Source organism: Pelophylax lessonae (genome assembly GCF_965119305.1).
Source record: "Pelophylax lessonae genome assembly, chromosome: 3".
Lineage (NCBI taxonomy): Eukaryota > Metazoa > Chordata > Amphibia > Anura > Ranidae > Pelophylax > Pelophylax lessonae.
Genome location: NC_138770.1, coordinates 378,391,013 through 378,417,319, shown reverse-complemented (window position 1 = coordinate 378,417,319; position 26,307 = coordinate 378,391,013). Strand labels below are relative to the sequence as shown.

The 26,307-nt window shown below is 45.0% G+C and overlaps 1 protein-coding gene across 1 annotated transcript in view; it reads left to right on the top strand.

Moving 5' to 3' along the window:
• MMS22L (MMS22 like, DNA repair protein) overlaps positions 1–26,307 on the top strand; it is a 239,496-nt gene that overhangs the window by 119,268 nt on the left and 93,921 nt on the right. The gene's annotated exons all lie outside the window — the stretch shown is intronic.

Below are 26,307 nucleotides of genomic sequence, written 5' to 3'. Positions count from 1 at the left end.
TACCAGGCACTGGGTATGGTGGAACACCAGCGGGGCGAGAGACTCCCCAAGGAAGACCAGCGACTGCAGAAGCGACTAGCCCTGCGGATGCCCTTCCTGGGAGAGCAGCCCCTGGAGGAATGGGTAAAGGAATTGGAGCTCCGGGTATGGCAGGAGATGTGGCTGGAGGATGCCTACCAGGCACTCTGGTGGTATGTGGCACAGTACCTGCCCTGGACAGCCGAGCATGACAAGCCAGAGGGAGAGGAGTTTGATGGCCCTGGCTTGTTTTGGGAGTCTTTTTCAGAGCTAGAATTTGGGAGCCCTACACAAGCCCGGTTCAGTGATCTCTTGGAGTGGAGGGAGAGCAGGTATGACTGGGACGACACTCACGAAATTGAGCAAGACCTGGTCCACCTGGTGACCCGGGAGATGGAGCTAGAACAGGGCTACCAGCAGCTGTTCCAATACTATGAGAAGGCTCAGCAGGAGAGCAGCAGGACAGACCCAGAGCCAGACCCATTCAGAGGGGACGAGATGGTAAAGTTTTACTGGGAAGAACCCCAGGTGGCCGGTAGAGATGGGACCGAGGTCTCTCCACCGGTCCTGCAGGGAATTGGGAGCCCAGTCTCCATTCCCCAGCGGCAGTGTGAAGTGCAGGGAGAGGAGAGCAGCGTCCTCCCTCCCCAGCGGCAGGCTGAGTTACAGGGGGCAGAGGTAGTTGTTCCTGCCCCCCAGCAGCAAAGTGATATGCCAGGAAGGCAGTGTGAAGTGCAGGAAGAGGAGAGCAGTGTCCTCCCTCCCCAGCGGCAGTGTGATTTTTTTGGGAATTGGGAGCCCAGTCTCCATTCCCCAGCGGGAGATACAGCAGGGAATTGGGAGCCCAGTCTCCATTCCCCAGCGGCAGTGTGATGTGCCGGGAATTGGGAGCCCAGTCTCCATTCTCCAGCGGCAGTGTTATTTGTTGGGAATTGGGAGCCCAGTCTCCAGTCCCCAGCGGCAGAGAATCAAGCAGGGAATAGAGAGCCCAGTCTCCTTTCCCCAGCAGAAGAATTCTGTATTGGGAGGAGAGACAGTCGGTCTCCCTCCGCAAAGACTGTAAGTATGTATGGGAGAGGAGATTGTTACCACCTCTCCCCAGCAGTGGATCATTAATGGGCAGAGTGTTCTATCGGGAGAGGAGCTTGTTACCCCCTCTCCCCAGCGGCAGCTTAATGTACCAGGGGGAGACTGTAAGCCCCCCACCGGTGCAGATGGGACCGTGGTCTCTGCACTTACCACACAGGGGGTAGGGATGGTCGGTCCTACCCCCCCCGACAGAGCTGTGTATCCAAGGGGGAGACAGTCAGTCTCCAGCCACTAGGCTCCAACCAGACTACTCCGGTGGTAGTGCTGGCACCAGGACAGAGTACCGCTGGTCTTTGCCCACTCAGCAACCCACCAAGGCAGCCTACCAGTCCCCTACACAGCCGTGGTGAGGCACCTGGACATGGACAAGCTTCTCCTCTACCCAGGTGTAGTAACCATTTTATTGTGGGTGGGCTGTACTGTTTTTTCTGCTTTATGGGTGGGCTGCTGGACTAACAAGGGCACTGACCGGCAGGAGGTCAGGTACCCTGTTAGTCTTTTTGGAAAGGGGGAGAGATGTGACGAGACCTGCATAAATACAGGGGCAGGTAGCCCTCAATAAACAGACCACTGCTTGACCTTCCACACGGAGCCTTGTTTCGTTCTTGGGGGGATTCACTGTATGCTGTTGGAGACTGATTGCTAGGAGTGTAAGCTGATGTATGCTTTTCCTGTTCGTCTGCTAGCAGCTATTCGGGAGGTTCCAGGTTGGAGTGCTATTTTGTATCCAGTTCGGGAGTTTGGTGTCCTGCAAGTAGCTGTGCCTGTCTCTCAGAAAGGGGCATATCGGCTAAACGGATTTTAAGCCCTTGTCTGCTGAAACGGTCCGTAACATATATATATATATATATATATATATGTATGTATGTGTGTGTATGTGTGTATATATGTATATGTATATATATATATATATATATATATATATATATATATATATATATATATATATATAATGTTGATAAATAGTGTCTAGGGATTACAGAGTTTGGTGCAGGAGGGTGGTTAAAAATGAATGAAAATACCTGGGTAGGGGTAACCAAGGACTTGAGTTGTTATACAGGTCCGGTGTGTGTAGCATTTTGAAGAAAAAGTAAGGGGGTTTGGGCATTTAAGCAAACAGAATAATGCCAAATATTCCTGGGAATCTGTAAATACCTTGTGTGGTAAAGTCCTAGGTGTCCTGATCCAGGGGAGGTTGTAACATCAGCAGATGGATGATCGGTATATGCCGCTGTTTATATATGATGGCGGGGACGCCGGCGCATGCACAGTGGGGGACGAAGCCTGCGATTGCGCAGAGACGAGGCCAATGGAATCCCCGCCGCTGGTACGCACATCCCGCCCCCGGGTGCGGCGTGCGTTCCAGCGGCGCCGACGCACTGTAGGACCTCATCACGCTGGGCGGAGCCGGTCAGAGATGACCAGGTATCGTCCGCGGGAGGGGCCAAAAAGAGGGGGAGGTGCATGGGCACGCCCCCTTAGTGCGTCGGGTGAAGTCACTGCAGGAGGCGGAGGAGAAACACGGGGGCAGATGGGTGCGTGATGACACGCCAGGTGTTGTACACAGCGTGATCCGAGCAAATGAGAGGAAAAGATCAGAGGAGAAGAGATGAGAAATAGAAGTAATGCAAATCAATGTTGCAGAGTGCAGCTAGGCAAGATAAATAAACACTTGTTTCATGAAGTTGCAATCAATGATGATGACATGAGAAGTTCAGTGTCCACATATGTCTAAATTATACAAATTATCTATATCGATCTATTTATAGATGCTTTTCAGATCTGAGAAAGAACCAAGAGGTTGCCCATAGTTGGATTGCAGTATATAGATAACTCGAGAGTATAAAGTTATTGGGTGTATGTAACTTTAATGTTAGAAAGTTACATCACGTCACAGATAAAAATAAATTTAAGTAATGAATAAACCTGGGACCTGGAACTTCTAATGGTCTGAGGACATCAAACCTGATTGATATAAACAAAGTTGTAGGCACAAAACATAAATAAGATGTCATTATACATGAAAATGCAAAGATTGTCAGATATATAAAAAAAATCAGACGAGGGAGGTTGAAACCAAAAAAGGGGTATGTCTGAATAAAGGAGAGATGCTGGAAGTGTTGTATTTGGATATACAGTACATATACATGCATTTTGAAACTGGGGAGCCGAAGACTGGTCTGGTCATTTGTCATGGATGATTTTGTATTATTTTTCCCAGCCTCCTGAGGAAAAGCCTTCCAAGAAGGGTCAGAAGCTTAGGGAGTCATGTAGCCCTGGGGTTGATGTAGCATTTAATTCCACTATCCATCGTGCCTCTCGTTGTAAGAGTGTCTTGTTCCAATCGCCCCCTCTGTTGTTGGGGTGTATTCTGTCCAATATGAGGAATTGGATAGCAGAGAAGTGGCCTAGATGGAATTCCCTTACATGCCTACCCAGGGGGGGTCGGGGTTAGCCGTTTTCTTACTAAGCACATGTCGGTAGGCTCTAGTATGACATTCCAGTTTTGTTTTACCAACATAGTAGCTGCCACATGGGCATAGTAGGAGATATACTACCCCAGCCGTTTTGCAGTTTGCGTAATGTTGTGGTCTGTTTTTTTTACCATTTGGGTAGGGTGATGTTGTTGGTGGTACACATGTACTGACAGTGGGAGCAGCCCCCACAGCAAAATGTCCCTGTTTGTTTGCATGGGTCTTTTCTAAATTCGCCAGTATATTCACTGTGGACCAATAGGTCTTTGAGCGATTTATTTTTCCGAAACGTAATTGCGGTGTGATTTTGTATATGCAGACTGAGGGTGGGATCTATTGTAAGGAGGTGCCAGTATTTTTTGATGATTTTTCTTATTTCATCATGTTATTTTGTGTATTTGGTGACAATACGTAGAGTATCTGGTTTTATTGTTTTGAGGGATTTGGGAATAATAGGTCATTTCTATTTTTGGAAGTGGCGCACTTGAATGCTTTTTTAAGGCAAGTATTTGTATAGCCACTTATTAGAAGTCTGTCTCTTAGTATATTGGCTTCGATTTTGAAAGTATCTTCATTTGAGCAGTTTCTACGGATCCTGAGGTACTGACTGTATAAGATGGATTTTAACCACTTCCTTACCGAGTCATGTAAAATGACGTCGGCAAGGTGGTTGTCTAGATCCGGGCCGCCGTCATATGACGTCGGCCCGTTCTAGCTGCTACTGCGCGCCCCCGGCGGCGCGCAGCGGCGCGATCAGGGATGAGGCTCGTCCCTCGGACATAGCCCATCACTGATCAAGGTAAACAGCCAATAGAAATTGGCTGTTTACCACGTGATCGGCTGTGTCAATCACAGCCGATCACATGAGCGGCTCCAGCACGAGCCGCTCGTTCTCTCTGCAATGCGCGCCCCCGGGGGCGCGCAGAGCAGCGATCGGGGACGAGGCTCGTCCCTCGGACAGAGTCGATCCCCGATCTAGGTAAAGAGCCAATGAAATTGGCTCTTTACCACGTGACCGGCTGTGTCCAATCACAGCCGGTCACAAATGTCAACAGAGAACACGGTAACTAGCTGTCACCGTGTTCTCCTCCTCACACACTGATCCTGTGTGAGGAGGAGATTGTGGTAACAGCTAGTTACCAAGTACAGTGCACCCTAAACACACTGATTGCCCCCCCCCCCCAATAAAGAGCACCTGTCACTAGCCCATCAAAGTACCCGAGTACCTGTCATCAGGTACTCAGATGACAGGTACTCGGGTACTCTGATGGGCTGGTGACAGGTATTCGGGTACTCTGATGACAGGTACTCGGGTACTCTGATGACGGATACTCTGATGACAGGTACTCGGGTACTCTGATGACGGGTACTCGGGTACTCTGATGACAGGTACTCGAGTACTCTGATGACGGGTACTCGGGTACTCTGATGACGGGTACTCGGGTACTCTGATGACAGGTACTCGGGTACTCTGATGACAGGTACTCGGGTACTCTGATGACGGGTACTCGGGTACTCTGATGACAGGTACTCGGGTACTCTGATGACGGGTACTCTGATGACAGGTACTCGGGTACTTTGAGTACCTGTCAACGGAGTACCCGTCATCAGAGTACCTGAGTACCTGTCACCTACCCATCAGAGTACCCGAGTACCTTCCACCTGCTCATCAGAGTACCTGACGCCTGAAGTACCCAAGTACTTGCCGCCTGCTCATCAGTACCCATCACTACTCATCAGTACTCATCAGTACCTATCACGTATCAGTACTGATCATCAGTACCCATCAGTACAGTATCACCTATCACCTATCAGTCAGTGAGTACTACTCATCAGTACCTATCATCTGCCTGTCACCTGCCCATCAGAGTACCCGAGTACCTGTCACCTGCCTATCGGAGTACCCGAGTACCTGCCACCTGCTCATCAGTACCAGAGTACCTGTCACCTGCCCAACAAAGTACCCGAGTACCTGTCACCCTTCATACAGCCACCATGTCCAAGTCCAAAAAGGTTTATATACGTCGTCCGTTTAAACCTAAATACCGGTGTTATGGTAGCAGATAGCTGCCATAACCCTGGTATTTTTTTAAACGGTGGACGGTTGGCTTTCCGATAAGGGTGGTCCCAGCGGCGGATTCGCCGTGGGATCACCCTTCCGGGATGGCGGAAGAGGCGCCCCCCCCCCCCCCTCCCGACGCGTTCCGGTCCTTTTCCCCGCTTACCGGACCCGCCGGCAGCGGGGAAAACGATCCGGTCCCGAATCCTCACAGACAGGATGTCGAGTGAGGGCAAGCTTGCCCTCACTTGACTCTATGGTCTTGGAGGACCGGAGCTACGGAAAATGTTGTTGCCTAGCAACCAGTTTAAAGGTCCTTTTTTTTTTTTTTTCATTTTATATTATAATTATTATTTTTTTTTTTTTTTTTCTATCTTTTAGTGTACTTGTGAGATCTGAGGACTTTTTGACCCCAGATCTCACAAAAAAGAGGTCCTGTCGTGCCTATTTCTATTACGAGGAATATTTACATTTCTTTTAATAGAAATAAAAATGATCAATTTTTTTTTTTTTTTTTAAACGGTGTAAAAATAAAAAATAATAAATAAAATAAATAGTAAAAAAAAAAAAAAAAAAAAAATTAAAGCGCCCTGTCCCCGTTAGCTCGCGCGCAGAAGCGAATGCATACAGAAACCCCGCCCACATATGTAAACGGTGTTCAAACCACACATGTGAGGTATCGCCGCGATCGTTAGAGCAAGGGGAATAATTTGAGCCCTAGACCTCCTCTGTAACTCAAAGATGGCAACCTGTAGAAATTTTTAAATTGTCGCCTATGGGGATTTTTAAGTACCAAAGTTTGTCACCATTCCGTGAGCGTGCGCAATTTTGAAACATGACATGTTGGGTATCTATTTACTCGGCGTAACATTATCTTTCACATTATGGAAAAAAATTGGGCTAACTTTACTGGTTTCTTATTTTTTAATTAAAAAAAGTGAATTTTTTCCAAAAAAACTGCGTTTGGAAGACCGCTACGCAAATACGGTGTGAGAAAAAATAGTGCAATAATCTCCATTTTATTCTCTAGGGTCTCTGCTAAAAAAAAATATATAATGTTTGGGGCTTCTAAGCAGTTTTCTAGCAAAACAACTGATTTTAGCTTGTAAACACCAAATGTCAAAAATAGGCCTAGGCAAGTGGCTAGGATGCATGATGATGCTCCTTGGATGTTCGGCCCCTCTATATGGCTAGGCTGTGAAAAAGTCTCACACATGTGGTATTGCCATACTCAGGAGGAGTGGCAGAATGTATTTTGGGGTGTCATTTTTGCTGTGTACATGCTATGTGTTAGGAATATCCTATAAATTGACAACTTTGTGTAAAAAAAAAAAAAGTTTTCATTTTTTTTCCCACATTTTCCAAAAACCTGTGGAAAAAAATGATATGTTCAAACGACCCATAATGCCTCATAGAATATACGTTGGAGTGTTTGCTTTCCAAAATGGGGTCATTTTGTGGACTTTTCCATTGTATTGGTGCTCTAGGGCCTTGAAAAGTGTGATAGGTAGTAAGAAAGTTTTATGTGTATTTATGCTCCTAGAACGCCTGAATGTGCTTCTTGGACGTGGAGTCTCTTTTTGTGGCCAGGCTGTGTAAAAGTCTCACACATGTGGTATCGCCATACTCGGAAGGAGTAGCAGAATGTATTTTTGGGTGTAATTTTTGCTGTGTACATGCTATGTGTTAGAAATAGCTTATAAATTGACAACTTTGTGGGAAAAAAAAGAAAAAAAAAAATTTTTCTTCATTTTCCCAAGAATTGTGGGAAAAAATTACAACTTCAAAAAACTCACCATGCCTCTTACTAAATACCTTGGACTGTCTACTTTACAAAAAGGGGTCATTTGGTCGGTATTTGTACTGTCCTGACATTTCAGGGCCTCAAGAAAGGAGATAGGCAGTCAGTACATCTGGTGTGATCAATTTTCAGTAATTGGTACCATAGCTTCTAGACTCAATAACTTTCACACCGACTAAATAATATACACTAATTTGGGTTAATTTTACCAGAGACATGTAGCAGTATACATTTTGGCCCAAATGTATGAAGAAAAATTTATTTTTTGCAAAATTTCATAATTGAAACTAAAGTGTTTTTTTTTCAAAATTTTTGCTCTTTTTTTGCATATATCACGAAAAAAAAAAACCCCAGTTGTGATCAAATACCACCAAAAGAAAGCTCTATTTGTGTGAAAAAAATGATAAAAATTTTGTTTGGTTATAGTGTAGCATGACTGAGCAATTGTCATTCAAAGTGTGAGAGTGCTGAAAGCTGAAAATTGGTCTGGGCAGGAAGGGTGTCTAACTGCTCTGTATGGAAGCGGTTAATAGTGGTGATGGGTGTTAACTGGTAGCATGTAGGATAGTGTTACCAGCGGTAGGTTTGCGATAAATTGAGCTTGTGAGTAGGCCTATGTTATCTTTTTGAATTGTGACATCAAGGAAGTTGATGGTTTGCTGGTGGTAGTTCATGGTAAATGATAAGTTGAAGTCATTTTTGTTCATACAATTTATGCATTCCTGTAATCGTAGGGTCCAGTCCATATGACGAAAATATAGTCGATTATATCTGTACCAGGAAAGGATGTAGTCTGTGAGAGGGGCAAGTGTGGGGTCTAGAAAGAATGAACTTTCCCACTCCCCCAGGTACAGGTTGGCGTAGGATGGGGCATAGCCGGTCCCCATCGCTACGCCTTGCACCTGGAGTTAGTGGGACCCTTCAAAAGAGAAGGCATTGTGGGTGAGAATGTATTCCAATGCCAATATTAAGAATTTGTTAAATGGTTTGGGGTTGGATTGTAGGAGGACACGTTGGATAGCTGATATGCTCTGTTGGTGTGGGATGGAGCTGTAAAGAGCTTCAACATCCACGGCTACCAATAGGGTGTCCGGTGGTATTGTAAGGCCCTCAATGATTTGTAGTAGGTGAATTGTATCCTTGACATATGAGGAGAGGTTTTCTACACATGGTCTTAATTTTTCATCAATTAGTTTGCTTAAGTTTTCAGAGATGCTGCCTCTGCCTGATATGATTGGTCTGCCTGGAGGGGTTTCGAGATGTTTATGTATTTTTGGAAGACTGTAGAACGTGGGGATTTTTGGATGGCTGGTACGGATGAATTCCCAGCATTGTTTGTCAATGGTATTATTGTAGTAAGCATTATCGACTAGTAAGTAGAATTGTTGGTGGTATTTCTCGATGGTAGATTTGGAAATGGGTCTGTACCAATCTTTGTTCTGTAGGATATTATTGCACATAAGTTGGTATTGGTTATTGTGCATGATTACAATGTTACCGCCCTTATCAGACGGTTTAATAGTGAGTTGAGATTGGTGTAACAGAGTTTCCAGTGCTTCTTTTTCTGAAGTCGAGAGATTGGAACTTGGTGCTGATGTTTTAAGTTTTTTTATATCTTGAATTGTCATAGTGAGGAAGGCATTGAGATTGAGAGCGGGAGAAGGGAATTTGTCAGATTTATTTTTTAGTTTGGTTATGCTTGTAGAGTTGTCAGGTAAAGGATCAACATGTGCATTTAAGATGGCTTCAAGGTCGATCTATTAGGTCCAGGCCTTCTTGTTCTTCTAACAAGGAAATTAGTGTGTCAAGGGCTACATTTTCAACGGGCGGAGAGTGGGTGTCCTTTTTCTCTGTGGGTTTAGTGTAGAAGCTTTTGTAATAATTTTCTGGCAAACATTTTTATTTTTTTCAAATTATATCTTTATTTCTTTGAGTTCAGTTACATATACAGTATATACATTACATTTTAGCTTTCAAGGTTATAATTACAAACCATTTATTCCCTTTAAGGAACCTTGGCCTTTCTTTGGCAATCTATTACCGAACCCAAAAACTCCCATTTCGTTCCTTTTCCTTCTTTCCCCCTTTCCCCCCTGTCCCCCAAAAAAAAAAAAAAAAAAGCAAGGGAAAAGAATGGTGCACAGGTCTCTAGACTCCTATATCATTATATATCTATCTTCTCCGCGCAGGTTCTTGTCCTGTACTTGGAAATTACCTTTCTTCTGAATTAACATAATCTCTCCACTGTTTCCATTTCTTCTCATATTTATCAGTTTGTTGATGAGCAGATAGGACCAATTTTTCTAGGTTATGTATTTCCTCAACTTTCCTTAACCACATGTTTATGTTAGGTGGTTCAGTCTCTTTCCATTTAAGAGGGATACATATCCTGGCAGCGTTCACCAGATGTGGTATAATGGATTTTTTGTAATTTTGTATCGGTATGCTGGGGGTATGGAGCAGAAAGAGGGCAGGTTCTTTGGGAATATGACATTTCATAATTTCCTGTATTGACCTCCGAATCTGCTCCCAAAACTCTTCTAGTTTAGGACATTCCCAGAATATATGGAGCATTGTCCCTCTCTCTGTCCCACATCTCCAGCACAAATCTGTATTTAATGTAGAAATTTTATTCATCCTAACCGGGGTGTAATACCATCTGGAAAAAATTTTGTAATTCAGTTCTTGAATTCTAACGCAAATTGAAGTTGAGAATACTGACTTAATTATTTGATTTTCCCGTTCTAGTGAGAAGACAATGCCCATTTCCCTCTCCCATTCCTTCAAAAAAGGAGGTTTACGCCGTTCTACTGATGTCATTAGCAGGGAGTAAATTTTAGATATAGCATGTTCCATAATTCCATTTTGAGTGCATAATTTTTCATAAGGTGTTACCTCTTTATCATCCTGGGAGGGGACTTGCAATGTTCCCAAAAAATGGCGTAGTTGGAAGGCACGCCATAGATCTAGGCCGAAATGGCCTGAGACGTCTGTTAATTCCTCCATCGTTACCCAGCCTGTCTCTGTTAGGAAGTCAGATATTTGTGTAATTCCTCTATCTGCTAAGGTCTTAAATTTCCTGTCTTGATATCCTGTCTCAAAGTGGGGGTTTCCTAGTATTGGATACAGTACGGAGTTCTCCCGTATTAATTTATCCTGTTTAAATATTTTTGCACAAGTTTTGATCGTGTTTCCTATAATAGGATGTTTCTTTATTGATACTGGTAGGATCTTATAACACCATGGGGCTCTTTTCAACGAGATCTCACATTGTGCCTGCTCTAAGTTTGGCCAGAGCTTATATTCTCTGTGTCGACACCAGTCAATCACTCTTCCCAGTTGAATGGCTTGGTAGTATTTCTTTATGTTCGGGACTGCCAGCCCCCCATCTGTTTTCGCTTTAAATAGATATTTTTTCCCTACTCTCGGACGTTTTGAATTCCAGATGAAATTCATTATCATAGTTTCAATCTGCATCAAGTATCGAGGAGGGATGTGTATGGGAAGTGCCTGAAAAATGTACAGGAATTTTGGTATAACACTCATTTTGATTATATTGCACCTTCCCATCCATGAATGCGTTCCTCCTCTCCACCTTAGCAGTAGTAGTTTTATAGATTTTAGTAAGGGAATAAAGTTCAGATTAAACAATTGCGATATATTTGGTGTGATCGATGTCCCCAAGTATTTAAGGGCTGTCTTAGTCCAGTTCAATTTAAAATTTGCCCTTAACTGTTGTTGGAGTGTCCCTGGAAGTTCTATTCCCATTGTTTCGGATTTAATGAAATTTATCTTCATATTAGATTGAGTTCCGTATCTCTCCAGCTCGTATAACAAGTTGGGGAGTGATATAATTGGATTCGTGATCGAGAATAGGACGTCGTCGGCATACGCTGATATTTTATACTGATCCTTTCCCACGCTGATGCCCGAAATATCCGAGTTAATTCGGATTCTGCACAGGAAGGGTTCCAGTGATACTACAAACAGGAGCGGGGACAGGGGGCACCCCTGTCTCGTTCCGTTTGTAATTAAAAACTCTGTAGATAAAATTCCGTTTACCCTCACTTTTGCAGAAGGGACTGAATAGCTCTGTGTTATCCATTTTAACATTTTCTCCCCTATCCCTATATAGCGAAGGACCGTGAACATATACTCCCACCTGACCCTATCGAACGCTTTCTCTGCGTCAGTATTAAGCAGGACTGTTGGTATTTTATTTTGGTGTGTTATATGTAGTAAGCTCAATAGCTTGGTCGTGTTGTCCCTTGCCTCTCGGGTTGGGACAAATCCGACCTGATCCAAATGGATCAACTTTGTCAGGTATTTCTGTAGTCTGACTGCCAAAATCTTTGTGAAAATTTTAAAGTCAGTGTTCAATAGGGAAATTGGTCTGTAACTTTTACACGAGGTAGGGTCTTTCCCTTCCTTAGGGAATACCGATATATGTGCATGTATGGTTTCTTTAGGGATTCTATTCTCTGCCCCCCAGGCGTTGAACATATCCCTCATAAATTCCTTCAGGTATGGCATTAACTTCTTGTAGTAATGAATAGTAAACCCGTCAGGTCCAGGTGCCTTCCCTACTCTAATATTTTTTATAGTTTCCATTATCTCCGCAGATGTTATAGGGGACTCGAGTATTTTACTCTCCTCTTCTGACAACTGAGGCATTTGTAAGGTATATACATATTCGTCCATCTGCGTTTGTGAGGCTGTTTGGGTTTTTAAGTTATATAATGTTTCATAATATTTTTTAAATTCTTGAGTTATCTGTTTGGGGTATACAAGTTTCTGTCCTGCGTCTGTTACTATATGTGGAACATATGTTGTCAGATTTTGATCTTTGAGTGATTTTGCTAATAGCTTCCCACATTTATCCCCTGCTTCATAGAAAATCCTTTTAGTTTTCTGGATTGCTGCTTTAGCTCTAAAGGATAAGAGTTCATTAATGTCTCTCCTTATTTTCAAGAGCTCATCCTTTCCCTCCGCTGATGGTGCATGTTTATGTTTTGCTTCTGTTTTATAAAGAGCTTGAAATAGATGATCTAATTGTTTAGTTCGCTGTTTTTTGATCCTGGCCCCATGTTTTATAAGAATTCCTCGTATAACTGCTTTGTGTGTTTCCCATATTATCCCTGGATCTGAGTCTGCAGTGGTGTTAGTTAAAAAAAAAAAGACTATCTCTGACTCGACCTCTGCCATAGTCTCCTTATCTTGTAAAAGACTTTCATTCAGTCTCCAGGTTGTTTCTCTCCTTTCTCTTTTGTTTGGTAACTCATAAACTAATGTAATTGGGGCATGGTCTGACCAAGTCACTGAGCCTATCGTTATGTCTTTTATAGCGTGTAATTGACTGTGTGGGATTAAGAAATAATCTATGCGGGAGTATTGTTGATGCAAAGAGGAATAGAATGAGTAGTCTCTTTCTCTGGGGTGCATCAGGCGCCATGCATCTATTAATTGTCCTTCCTGTAATATTTTAGCAAAGTGTTTCCGCACCATAGGCGGGATTGAGGATTGGCCCCGGGATGTATCTTCTGAAGGGATCAGGGGAATGTTCATATCTCCTCCTATTATTAAATGTCCCCCCCTAAACTCATTGAGCATGTCCATGCCCCTCCTCAAGAAACCATCCTGCTTTATGTTTGGAACATACATATTAGCTAGTGTGACTTCTGTCTCTCGTATCGTCCCTTTTACAAATAAATATCGGCCATTTGGGTCGCTCAAAACTTGTGTACATTTCCAGGGTAAGTTCCTTGATAGGAGGATGGATACGCCCTTCGACTTAGCCTCCCAATTGGTCGAATGATATACTATAGGAAAAAGATTATTGTTTAACTTAGGGCATTTATCCTCTCTAAAATGTGTCTCCTGTACCATCGCTATATCTATCCTTGATCTTTTCAGATCATCTAACAAAATCCTCCTTTTCTCTGGAGTGTTGAGACCTTTTGCATTAATGGATAAAATCCGTATATTCTCCATTATAAAAAAAAAAAAAAAAAAAAAAAAAAAAAAAAAAGGGGGGGAGGGGGAAAACTTAGGGGGGGAAGGGGGGAGGAAGGAAAGTACCTTCTTGACCTCTCTACTATAGAGGGGTCACTATATAGCTTCACGCTGGGTTGCTCATCCAATCTATATTGGTTCTTTGAGCAATTTCCTAAATAGGGTTATGTTTGGGTTAGGTTAGAGAATAAAACTCTCCCCTCCCTCTCCCAACCCCCAACACTGATCATTCACAGGGTATTCCGGCATATATATATAAATAAGATTCATTATTTTTGTATATCTACTTCTCCCGGCCTCATTTTCTCACATTCCTTGTATCTCATTTAGAGGCAAAGGAGAAAGAGAAAGAAAAAAAAAAAAAAAAAAAAAAAAAAAAAGAATCCCCACCCCTAAATCTCCTAATGTATTTGCCATCTACCATCTGCCCCCCCTCTTCTCCTAGTTCCTCGGTAGATCAGGTATTACCCGATGCTTCCTCCGCCCCTCCCCCCCGCCCCTAGGGCACCCTGTGCTCTGTCACCTTCTTAGAGACCACTGAAATTGGTCGTATTGTGGAATGTATTTATATTCAAAAATAGAAGTTAAACAAAAACTGTGCTATTTAATAAATCAGATTATTACCATTATTACCCTTATTAGTGTTTAATAGGTTACAAAATGTATATTATATCCAAAAAAAAAAAAAAAAAAAATTTTTTTTCTAATGTTGTGTGCCCAAAACAGAAAAAGAAAAAAAAAAAAAAAACAACCTACTTTCCCATACTCATAAAAAAAAAGAGAGGGAAAACACCTTCACTACCACTCTACACTCGTGTTTTATGTGTTTTAAAATTGTGCAAAAAAAAAAAAAAAAAAAGGTTCAAATCAATAGTGATTTTGTGCAAGGAAAAAAAAAAATAAAAAGAATATGACCTTATCTCTTATCCTCCTCCCAGGGGGCGGGGTGTATCCATGTATCCATATACCCTCAAAAAAAGAAAAAAAACATGCTGGAGCTGGTTGCTTCAGAAAGAAAAGGGGGAACAGCCGACAAAGGGGTGGGGGGGAAAAAAAAGAAAAAAGAGTTATTGAAGAGAGAATTTTATAATAGCAGTATTTCTTCCTGTCATTTCTTCATTCTCTCGTTCCAATTGGATCCTCAATTTCACTTAGTTCTCTCAGACCTGTCCTTTCTTATTACCATGTCCATTCAACCTCCGTTCACGGGGTCCCCAGTTTGGGTACCCCATTGGTCTGGGGGAAATTGTAAGCCAGTCCTCCACCTGAACAGGTTCTGTGCCCAAGAACTCAAATAAGTTGGGTAAATCCGCTGGGGTACGAAGAACAAACATGTCTCGTTCTTTAAAAAAAGTCACTGCCAGCGGGTATCCCCATCTGTACCTAAAACCTTGTTGCTTTGCTCTCTCCAACACTGGCCGTAGTAATGATCTGCGGTAAAGCGTGGTTTTAGACAGATCCGGGAGTATTTTTATTTTAGCCCCTGCGACTTCCACTGTGCCTATGTCCCAGGCTTTCCGGAGGATCTCCTCTTTCTGTGTGTAGTAGTGCATTTTACATACTATATCACGGGGTCTGTTGGAGTCTGTATATCTGAACCCTGTCAGTCTGTGGACCCTATTAATTTCCATAGGGGCCGCAGGATGTGAGGTGGGGGCTAGCACTTTTAGAAAAATGTCTCTCACCTTTTCTTGTAAATTTTCCCCTTCCACCTCTGGTACTCCTCTCAGTTTTAAGTTCCCCCTGCGGCTCCTATCTTCTAAGTCTTCCATATGAAGTTGCATATTAATGGTGGCCTCTGATAGTGTCTCTGTGGTCTTCTTTATATCCGCTACTTGGTCCTTTACTTGTGTGATCTCGGTATCTTTTAAAGTAACTCTATCTGATAATTGGACCATATCTTTGCGGAGTTCCTGGATATCACGTTGGTGTGTTTCCTCAATCCGCATTATTAATGCCTCTATCTCTGCTTTAGTGGGCAGTGCTTTCAATAAGTCTTTGATATCTAGATTTACCTTTTCCTGCTGAATCCCGGGGTCGGCTTCGGGTTCTCTCGCTGCTGTCCCACCTGGGTTTGTCATGTTCCCCTCTGGCGGCTTCTCTCCTTTCTCCGCATGCTGTGTGCACTGCACTCCCTGCGCATTCTGTTTGGGCTGTGTCCCCACACGTGCCGCCGCCATCTTGATTTCCGGCACTCCGGGCAGCTGCTGCTGGAAGTATTGCTGTATTCCACCACCTGATCTCCTCTGTAGTTGACGCCGGTCTACTACCGAGCGATCGCTAACCGAGCGGGTCACTGGACGATTCCTGGCCGGGTTACTTGTTTGCATGCCGTGTAGCTATGCCGTGTCGGGGGAGTCCGGGAGAGGGATTAGCGGGAGCTCCTACTCACACGTCCTCACATCTCTTCCTCTCCAAGCCACTCCCCCGCAAACATTTTTAGGTCTTTTATTAGTTCAAAACTGGTACTAGAGTCCAAACTTAGACCTTTGGTTAATAAGTTCAATTGTTCTTCGAAGAGTGGGTAGTCAGAGAGATGATAATATTAAGGGAGTCGTTGGTGGATTTTTTAGGGGGTGTCTGTCATGTGTGGTGTGATAGTGTCGGGGAAGGTAGGGAAAAGGACCCTTCCGTGTCGTTAGCGGATGTGATAGGGGGTGCTGTTGTGCTTGTGTTTTTAAATATAGGTGCTGTGATTTGTCTAAGTTTTGTGAAGAAGAGATTCCTGTCGGTGCAGGTGCAAGTGGTTGTGATGGGGCGTGTGATTCATTGATATTTTTCTTGAGTAGCTTGTCGTCGTCTGGTGAAGTCCTTTTCACTTTTTGTTTTCTTCCTCCCTGGGATTGCTGTGAGGATGAGGAAATGGAAGAGTTAAGTGAAGAATCTGAACCATAATGATGCTGGCTATATAAGTTCTTATTGTCTCTGCTGTTGCGTTTTTAAGTTTTTATTTTGCCATTTGTAGGCTTTTTGTTCACAGCTGTTTTTATCCCGCCAAAATTTTCGTTCTTTAGTAATAATGGTTTCCTTGACTATACGATCCAAGTGGAGTTTGATATTCTCCTCTTGTTCTTTAAATTTGTTGAGTTGTTGAAAGGGGTAGAGTTTTTCATAGATTGTGTTAATTTCTGATTCTGATTCTAGAGTTGTGATGTGTTTACGGTATTCTTCGATCAGTAACTGCAACATCGTTTTGGTGCACTCTTTGAGATTTTTCTCCCATTTTCTTTTAAATACCTGATCAAGATTATCTAAAGTGGGGGAAATTTGGAATCGTAAGCCAAATGGGTTTATGTTTTCTTGGATGCATTGGTCAAAACTATCTATATGAAGTGAGTGTGTTTTATTTCTTTTCAACTGTTTTTTTAAGTTGTACAAATAAAGAGATCATTTCCAATTCCTGTGCGCCTTTTTTGCCTTGTTCTCTATACGAGGTCATTAATTTGGTAAAGCCTTGTTCCTTAAACATGTTTGGAAGGTAAAATTGGGTATGTTCTCGGATTGAAAAATGGGAATGTGAGGAGATAATGAAGTAGTGAGAAAAGGTATTCAAAAAATGTATGCACAAAAAATGAGTAATAAGGATGATCAAAAAGTTTTTTTTTTTTTTCAGATTACTGCGGCGAAAAGACGGGGGATGGGTATTTTCTACCCTATATGCAAACAATATCGTGTCCCCAGTTATGAGAAAAACTGAAAGTTGGTTGCCAACATCCCTGAGAACTGTAACAAATAGAAAGTTCTCCCTGGGGGTGGGACTTTAAAGGCAAATTCACTTCCACAGAGAGTACAATTAAATCATTTATTAGGTAACAAAATTCCCCGCCATCATATATAAACAGCAGCATATACCGATCATCCATCTGCTGCTGTTACAACCTCCCCTGGATCAGGACACCTAGGACTTTACCACACAAGGTTTTTACAGATTCCCAGGAATATTTGGCATTATCCTCTTTGCTTATATGCCCAAACCCCCTTACTTTTTCTTCACAATGCTACACACACAGGACCTGTATAACAACTCAAGTCCTTGGTTACCCCTACCCAGGTATTTTCATTCATTTTTTACCACCCTCCTGCACCAAACTCTGTAATCCCTAGACACTATTTATTTATATATATATATATATATATATATATATACTGCTTACCCCCTTAGACCTCAGACCCAGCAAACCGGCCAGTATTTGGACACTCTTGAGCTCCTCCACCCAGGTATTTCCTCTTTTGAACTACATACGAGTACCTATTTTTCCATACAATAATGGATACAGAGCAATACATTTATGTATATCTTCATTTCCAGCACCAGCATTGGGGCCGTCCCACTCCTACTTACCTTAGAGGGACCCTCCCCCCACTGCTCTTCCTGGATGAACTTCCCACCGATTTGCTACCCATTTACAACCATACCAAGGTACTCTATAACGCAACTGCAACTGTGCTGTATTTGTTTAAACTTTACAGACCGATACTTTTAAATAAATGTGTTCCAGAAAACTACTCTCAGGTTGGAAACACACACATCGCAATTGGAGCCCTCTACTCACCGGTAACGATCTGCCATACCCCACAAGGTATACTCCATCACATTCTACTGCACACCCTAATCATAAACAAGGGCTGCAGTCAATGCTAATATTAAGTATACTATTCTCCCCACATATGCCACCAGAGACGCCACCACGGCCTTCCATTTGGCATCCTCGCTGAGGCCCTTTGAGAGGAGGATGACACCTGGCAGTACCCCCTGGTGCACCGACAACACTCAGCAGATCCTTCTATATCCTTTTCTCTTACGTCCTCCGACAGTCGCCGCCCATTCACACAGTCTTCACTTATGGGTATTGACTTCATCTCCACAGGAGTTTCTAGGCATAAGACTTGTAAAAGAACAATAAATCTACATAGTCACACCCATGGGGGCTGTCCTACTAGTCCAATACCCCCCTGCAATAGCCATCCCAATTCAGTTTGTCTTCTGCCTAGATTAGGAGTGGATAGGCTTCCCTGTGCTGAGGCTACAGTCTCAGCCTTCCTCTTTTTCTTTATGATTTATTTTCTGGAAATGTCATTTTTTCTTTACATTGCTAGCTGTTTATTTTATGAGCACTAGTTAGTGGATCTTCGGATGAAGATGGAGTTGCGGAGCCGGGAATCGGACTGACCGTCCTGGGTCTCCAGGACAGAGGGTCAGATGGAATCCCAGTCCGCCATCGAGCGTTTCGCGGGCTATGTGTTCGCCCTTGCCTCATAAACGACCCATCCCTGTCCATCAGGCATGCAGCCAGGTGAGGTGGCTACCTCACTGGACACAGCATAGGTTCGTCCGTGCATCCTAGTGTCCTGCGTTTTTGGCTGGCGGCACTCCCCTGCCATCGGAGGGTGGGCGGTTTCCCGCTTGATCTGAGGCACCCCACGCCATCGGTACAGGTAAGTACATTCTATGTGGGGCCTCCGTCTGGGGTCGGCAGTCCATGGGTGTCTGTGGTGTCCCCTGTGTCTGTGCGTTTTTTGGGCCCCCTGTCCCGGTCCCTACGGGGGCGCTTTTCCCTCACAGCAGCGCTGTGTGGGGTTTTTGGGGGTCCTTCTCCTACATGTCACCTAGGGTGCTTGGGGATTCATACACATGCGGCGACCGCTGCGTGGTAAAACACCGCCGGTCCGCCATTTTTAATGTGGGCAGCATGTCTGGCTTCACTGTGGGCGCTTTTGCAGCATGCTATGTAGTGTATTTTCGCGCCTTGCGGCGCCATCTTGTGTGTGGCAATGCAATCGTTCCGAGCACATGTTGGTGGCCATCTTGCCGAAGCCTCCCATTAGTTTACATAGGCATCCATTTTCCCTTGGCTTCAGCCTGGTTCAGCCTCCAGCGGTGACATCACTCCCTCCTTTCTCAAAGGAAAGTCCAAAGGAGCTGGTAACACTTTGTGGGGTTCTGTCCTGCTGTTCTTTTTCCTGCCTTGCCTTGTGTGCTTTTTCTGGTCAGTTTTATCCCTGCGGGGGCTCTTATAGCGGTGTGCTGGGGAGGGGTCCGCAGCGCACTTCAAGGGCCAGGTTCAAAAAAAAAAAATTTTTCTTTTCTAATATGGAATCCCAGGACAGCAAATTCCCGCCAGCTTTGGTGGGGGATTCAGGGTCCACTGCATCCTCTAACCAGACCGATTTGGCTGCTATTGTGGCAACTTTGGTGTCAAAAAATGGATGTGCTGATGTCTGAACGTGCTGCTAGGAAAAGGCCTAGGATTTCCTTTTCTTCTGATTCTGAATGTGACATGGTTGCTGTAGGTAGCGTGGCTCTTTCAGGGTCTCGCTCTTCTCAGGACCTGCAAGAGTCTGAGGGGGAGGCGGAGGTCGCAGGGGTGGATGAATCCCCCCTGGGTCGCCCGAGGAACGCGCAGCTATGGATGATTTGATCCTAGCAGTGAAGGAAACACTACATTTGGAGGATGAGCCCACTCCTCCGGGCGTTATCCTCTTTTGGTACACACAGGACCCGCAAGACGGCGCAGGTTTTTCCTTGCCCCGCAGAATTTCACCATAAGGTGACTTAGCTATGGTGTAATTTGAAGCACACCTTCATGGTGCCTAAGAAGTTTCAACTTCTCTACCCTTTTGCGGCTACTACGGCTGCGCGCTGGTGTGTGCCTCCTCAAATGGATCACACGGTGGCCAGGTTGAACAAGTCTACCCTGTTACCCACTGAGGACTCCCCGGTGTTTAGGGATCCTACTGATAGGAGACTGGAGTCTCTTGCCCGCCATGCCTACACGGTGGTGGGTTCCGTGCTCAAGCCTATTTTTGCCTCTGTGGTGGCTCAGGCTGTGGCAGATTGGACCAAGGTGCTCAAACGCACCCTCGTGGCCGACTCTGCCCCTCCCACTACTGTGGACATGGTGGAGCAGATTCATCGTGGGGTCTTGTATTTGTGCGATGCGGGTCTGAATGAGGCCCGATTGGAGATACGCCTGTCCAGAGTCGCTGTGGTTAACCGTCGATTAATCTGGTTAAAATGCTGGTCGACTGACCAAAAGTCCAGGAAGACGGTGGCTGACATCCCCTATGCGGGGTCTCGCCTTTTTGGGGAATCCTTGGACGAATTGGTTAAAGGTGTCACTGGGGGTAAGAGCACTCTGCTTCCCCAGAATCCCAAGGGCAAGTTTTTCCGCGGTAAGTGGGGCCCGTCCTTTAAACCTACTCAAGGGTCCTTTCGTGCCTTCAGGGCGCAGAACAAGGGAAAACCCTTCAAGGGCCAAGGTAGCCAGAAGAAGCCCTGGTTTGGCAAACAAAAATCCGGCCAGACCTGTGCGGCGGCTCAGTCCGCCTCTGCCTGAAGGAGCGACCTCACCCGTTACAGGGGTGGGGGGACGTTTGCGCAGTTTCCTACAACCTTGGCTGCTCCGAATCACGGACAGGTGGGTTCAGGAAATCATTCAGTCAGAGTACAAGATCGAATTATTTCATGGCCGGCAAACAGATTCTTTCCCCCAAATCTTCATTTGACCCCAGGGCGGTTACAGGACCTGCATCAGGCGGTGCAGGATCTTCTCGCTAAGGGGGTGATTTGTCCTGGTGCCTCATCGGGACAGGTTTCGGGGTTATTACTCGAATCTGTTCACTGTGCCCAGAAAGGAGGGCAAAGTGCGTCCGATTCTGGACTTAAAAGCGCTGAACAGCTTCATGCGCGTTCAAAATTTCCGCATGGAGTCACTCCATTCAGTGGTGGCCTCCCTGAATCTGGGAGAGTTCCTGGCCTCCATAGACCTGAAGGATGCGTATCTGCACATTTTTGAGGGTCATCAGAGGTTCCTCCGATTTGCTATCGCGGAGGATCATTACCAGTTTGTGGCGTTACCTTTTCGGTCTCGCTTCGGCTCCAAGGGTCTTTACCAAAGTCTTGGCGCCTGTTCTGGGCCTGTTGCGGGCACAGGGCATTGTGGACTTGGAATATTTGGACGATCTCCTGTTAAGATCGAGTGCCAGTCAGGACCTGCTGCGCGATCTGTCCACTACGGTCCAGACGCTTCAGGAGTTCGGTTGGACGATCAACATTCAGAAGTCGACCTTGTCGCCTTCGGTTCGTCTCCAGTATCTGGGAATGGTTCTGGACTCTGCCAAGCGAGGGTGTTCTTACCGGAGGACAAGCTCCGGACCCTGCAGAACGAGATCAGGTCCCTCAGGGACAACGACTCCTCGTCACTCAGGACCTGTATGCGGTCCCTGGGGCTGATGGTGTCAGCCTTCGAGGCGATACCATTTGCCCAGTTTCACACGAGGTCTCTCCAGGCGGAGATCCTCGCCAGATGGGACAGACTACCTCAGTCTTTGGACCTGAGAGTGTCTCTGAGCCACCAGACCAGAACGGATCTCTTGTGGTGGCTTCAGTCCCCGGCGGTGTCGGACGGAAAATCCTTCCGGCCAATTCTGTAGACGGTAGTAACCACAGATGCCAGCCTGTCGGGCTGGGGTGGCGTCCCGGGCAACCTGTCTGTCCAGGGCACCTGGTCGAAGGAGGAGTCTTCCCTTCCGATAAACATTTTGGAATTGAGAGCGATCAGGCTGTGCCTGCTCCATTGGTCGGATCGCCTTCAGGGCCGTCCTGTGCGGGTGCAGATGGACAATGCCACTACGGTGGCTTACATCAACCACCGAGGGGGCACCAGGAGTGCCCGGGCGGCCCAGGAGGTGACCAGTATTCTGTCTTGGGCCGAGACTCTGTCCCGGCGTTGTCGGCAGTTCACATTCCGGGTTTGGAGAATTGGCAGGCCGACTATCTGAGCCGCCAGACCTTGGACCAGGGAGAATGGTCCCTACACCCCGAGGTGTTTCAAATGCTGTGTGCGAAGTGGGGATCCCCAGATGTGGATCTGTTCGCGTCTCGGCTGAACCACAAGGTGGAAAGGTTCGTGGCAAGAACACGCGATCCTCTGGCAGACGCCTTGGATGCACTGGTGGTGCCATGGCGTCAGTATCATCTGATATATGCCTTTCCTCCACTTCAGCTGTTGTCCATGTTCCTTCGCAGGTTGGCCTCGGAACCATCACTGGTGATTCTGGTAGCACCGGACTGGCCTCGCCGGTCCTGGTATGCAGACATCGTTCACCTGGCCGCAGAGCCAGGCTGCCAATGCGAGAAGATCTGCTGTCCCAGGGACCAATCTTCCATCCTGCTTTACAGTCAGTGGCTTTAACGGCCTGGCTGTTGAAAGCCAGATCCTGAGAGACAGGGGTCTCTCCTCAGATTTTATTCCTACTTTGATCAAGGCTAGAAAAGCCTCTTCTGGTAAGATTTATTACCGTACTTGGAAAGCTTATTTTGCCTGGTGTGAGGCCAGGGGTTTCCCTCCTCGTTCTTACTCGGTGTCGCGAGTGTTAGCTTTCCTCCAGACTGGGGTGGACCAGCGCCTTGCGCTGGCCCTGATAAAAGGTCAGGTCTCTGCCCTGGCTGTTCTTTTCCAGCGTCCTGTGGCGTCTCATTCCTTAATTCGCAACTTTATTCAAGGTGTGCGGCACTTGGCTCCTCCTAGGAAGCAGCCCTTACCTCCATGGGACTTGAACTTGGTTATGTCCGTGTTACAGAGTTCCCCGTTTGAAACCATCAGGGAAATCTCGTTGCCTATGCTGTCTAAAAAGGTGGCTTTCTTGGTGGCGATCCCCTCTGCTCGCAGGATGTCGGAGTTGGCGGCGTTGTCTTGCCGCTCCCCTTACCTGGTGGTTCATAGGGATAAGGTGGTCCTGCGACCTAATCAGTCCTTCTTGCCAAAGGTGGTTTCGGAATTCCACCTGAATGAGGACATTGTTTTGCCTTCGCTTTGCGCGAATCCCAAGCATCCAAAGGAGGTTGCTTTACATGCCTTGGATGTTGTCCGGGCGATCAGGGTCTACCTGTCGTCGACTGAATCCTTTCGGAAATCGGATTCTCTGTTTGTCCTGCCTGAGGGACCTCGAAAGGGTATGGCTGCGTCTGCAGCAACCATTGCCAAATGGATCAGACAGACCATTATACAGGCCTACTCGTTGCGGGAACGGGTTCCTCCCTTCCCTGTCAAGGCGCATTCTACCAGGTCGATGAGTACGTCCTGGGCCTATCAGGCCTCGGTGGCCCAGGTGTGCAAGGCTGTGACTTGGTCGTCGGCGCACACTTTCTCAATATTCTACGAAATTGATGTTCTGGCATCAGCTGATGCATCCTTTGGCCGCAAAGTTCTCTGTGTGGCTGTTCCTTAAGAAACCCTGGTTTTTATTCGGGTTCCTAGCTGTTGGGGTTTTTTCCCCTTGGTTATTTGTTTTCCTGAGTTGTTGCTCATGTTGAGCCTTTGTTTTTTGTTACCCAGAAGGTTACCTTCTTGTACGTGTAAGGTTCCTTTCTCTGCTTTCTCTGATGTGGGTACTATGTTGCTTTTCTGGCGGTTGCGTTGCCCACCCCTCATGTCTACACTGCTTTGGGACATCCCCATAAGTGAAGACTGTGCCAATGGGCGGCGACTGTCGGAGGACGTAAGAGAAAACGGAATTTTTGTAAAATCTTACCGTAAAATTCCTTTCTCTGAGTCCTCCGACAGTCGCCGCCCCCGCCCCTCTTTTTGGGATCTTTTTTATACACTTTCACTGCTTGCGACCAAACTGAATTGGGATGGCTATTGCAGGGGATATTGGACTAGTAGGACAGCCCCCATGGGTGTGACTATGTAGATTTATTGTTCTTTTACAAGTCTTATGCCTAGAAACTCCTGTGGAGATGAAGTCAATACCCATAAGTGAAGACTGTGTGAATGGGCGGCGACTGTCGGAGGACTCAGAGAAAGTAATTTTACGGTAAGATTTTACAAAAATTAATTTTTTTTTCTTGATTTTATCTGCTGCGACTCTCTTGTCTCACTTCCAATATCCAATTGGTATGCACTTTATGATTACTTATACTTGTATTGATTGACTATTATGTTATATCATATGAAGGAATATTACTTATATATGTCATAATCTATACAACTAACATGATACCGTTTACTAAACTGTCTAGGAAATCAATACTCTCCATATCCAGACCCCTGAAGAAAGGCTTATCCGCCTGAAACGCGTCGGATAGGAGGATTTCCTCAAATCAACATATACCCCACAGTATATGTATTACGTTCATTCTATTATGGTTTTACACCCACACATTGTATCCTTGTACATATTGTAAAATTGTATATTAGATTTTCTTTTGATCTAATTTTATTTTTGTTACCTAATAATAATAATAATAATAATAATAATAAATAATTAAATTAAATTAATTTTAATCTCTTATGAAGTGAATTTGCCCCTAGGGGGAACTTTCTTTCTATTTGTTACAAGCAGACCTGAACAAAATGGGGTGGGCAACTACATGGCAGATGAGGTTTAATGTTGAAAAATGTAAAGTAATGCACTTAGGCGTCATAAACGTGAAAGCAAGCTACTCACTAGGGAGGAACCTCTGGGTGAATCTAAGATGGAAAAGGACCTGGGGGTACTAGTTGACAACAGGCTTGGCAGTGGCATGCAATGCCAAGCCGCTGGAAGCAAAGCCAAAAAAATACTGGCATGTATAAAAAAGGGGATTCACTCCAGAAATAAAGAGATTATTCTCCCATTCTACAAGACTCTGGTCCGGCCACATCTGGAGTATTCCATCCAGTTCTGGGCACCAGTTCTGGAGAAGAGACGCTTGAGAGGGGATATGATATCAATGTACAAATACTGTGCTGGTGATGACCCTAGCATAAGGAACAAACTTTTCAGAGAAAGGGAATACAATAAGACACATGGCCACTCACTAAAACTAGAGGAAAAACAATTTAACCTTAATACATAAGAGGTTCTTTGATGTCAGAGCAGTAAGGACCTGGAATTCTCTTCCACAAGCAGTGGTATCAGCAGGGAGCATCAATAGTTTAAAAAAACTATTAGATGGGCACCTTAAAGACCACAACATAAAGGGGTATACAATGTACAGTTAACAGCAAACACACACACACACATCATAGGTTGAACTGGATGGAGATGTCTTTTTTTCAACCTCACAAACTATGTAACTATGTAATATACAGTCAGGTCCATAAATATTGGGACATTGACACAATTCTAATCGTTTTGGCCATATACACCACCACTGCCTTCAGTTCCTGCTTGTTCTTGGGGCATTTCCCCTTCAGTTTTGTCTTCAGCAAGTGAAATGCATGCTCAATCAGATTCAGGTCAGGTGATTTACTTGGCCATTGCATAACATTCCACTTCTTTCCCTTAAAAAACTCTTTGGCTGCTTTCGCAGTATGCTTCGGGTCATTGTCCATCTGCACTGTGAAGTGCCATCCAATGAGTTCTGAAGCATTTGGCTGAATATGAGCAGATAATATTCCTCAAAACACTTCAGAATTCATCCTGCTGCTTTTGTCAGCAGTCACATCATCAATAAATAAAAGTTCCTTTGGCAGCCATACATGCCCACACCATGACACTACCACCACCATGCTTCACTAATGAGGTGGTATGCTTTGGATCATGAGCAGTTCCTTTCCTTCTCCATACTCTTCTCTTCCCATACTCTGATACGATAAGTTGATCTTGGTCTCATTTGTCCATACAATGTTGTTCCAAATCTGTGAAGGTTTTTTTAGATGTTGTTTGGCGCAAACTAATCTGGCCTTCCTGTTTTTGAGGCTCACCAATTGTTTACATCTTGTGGTGCACCCTCTGTATTTACTCTGGTGAAGTCTTCTCTTGATTGTTGACTTTGACACACATACACCTACCTCCTTGAGAGTGTTCTTGATCTGGCCAACTGTTGTGAAGGGTGTTTTCTTCACCAGGGAAAGAATTCTTCGGTC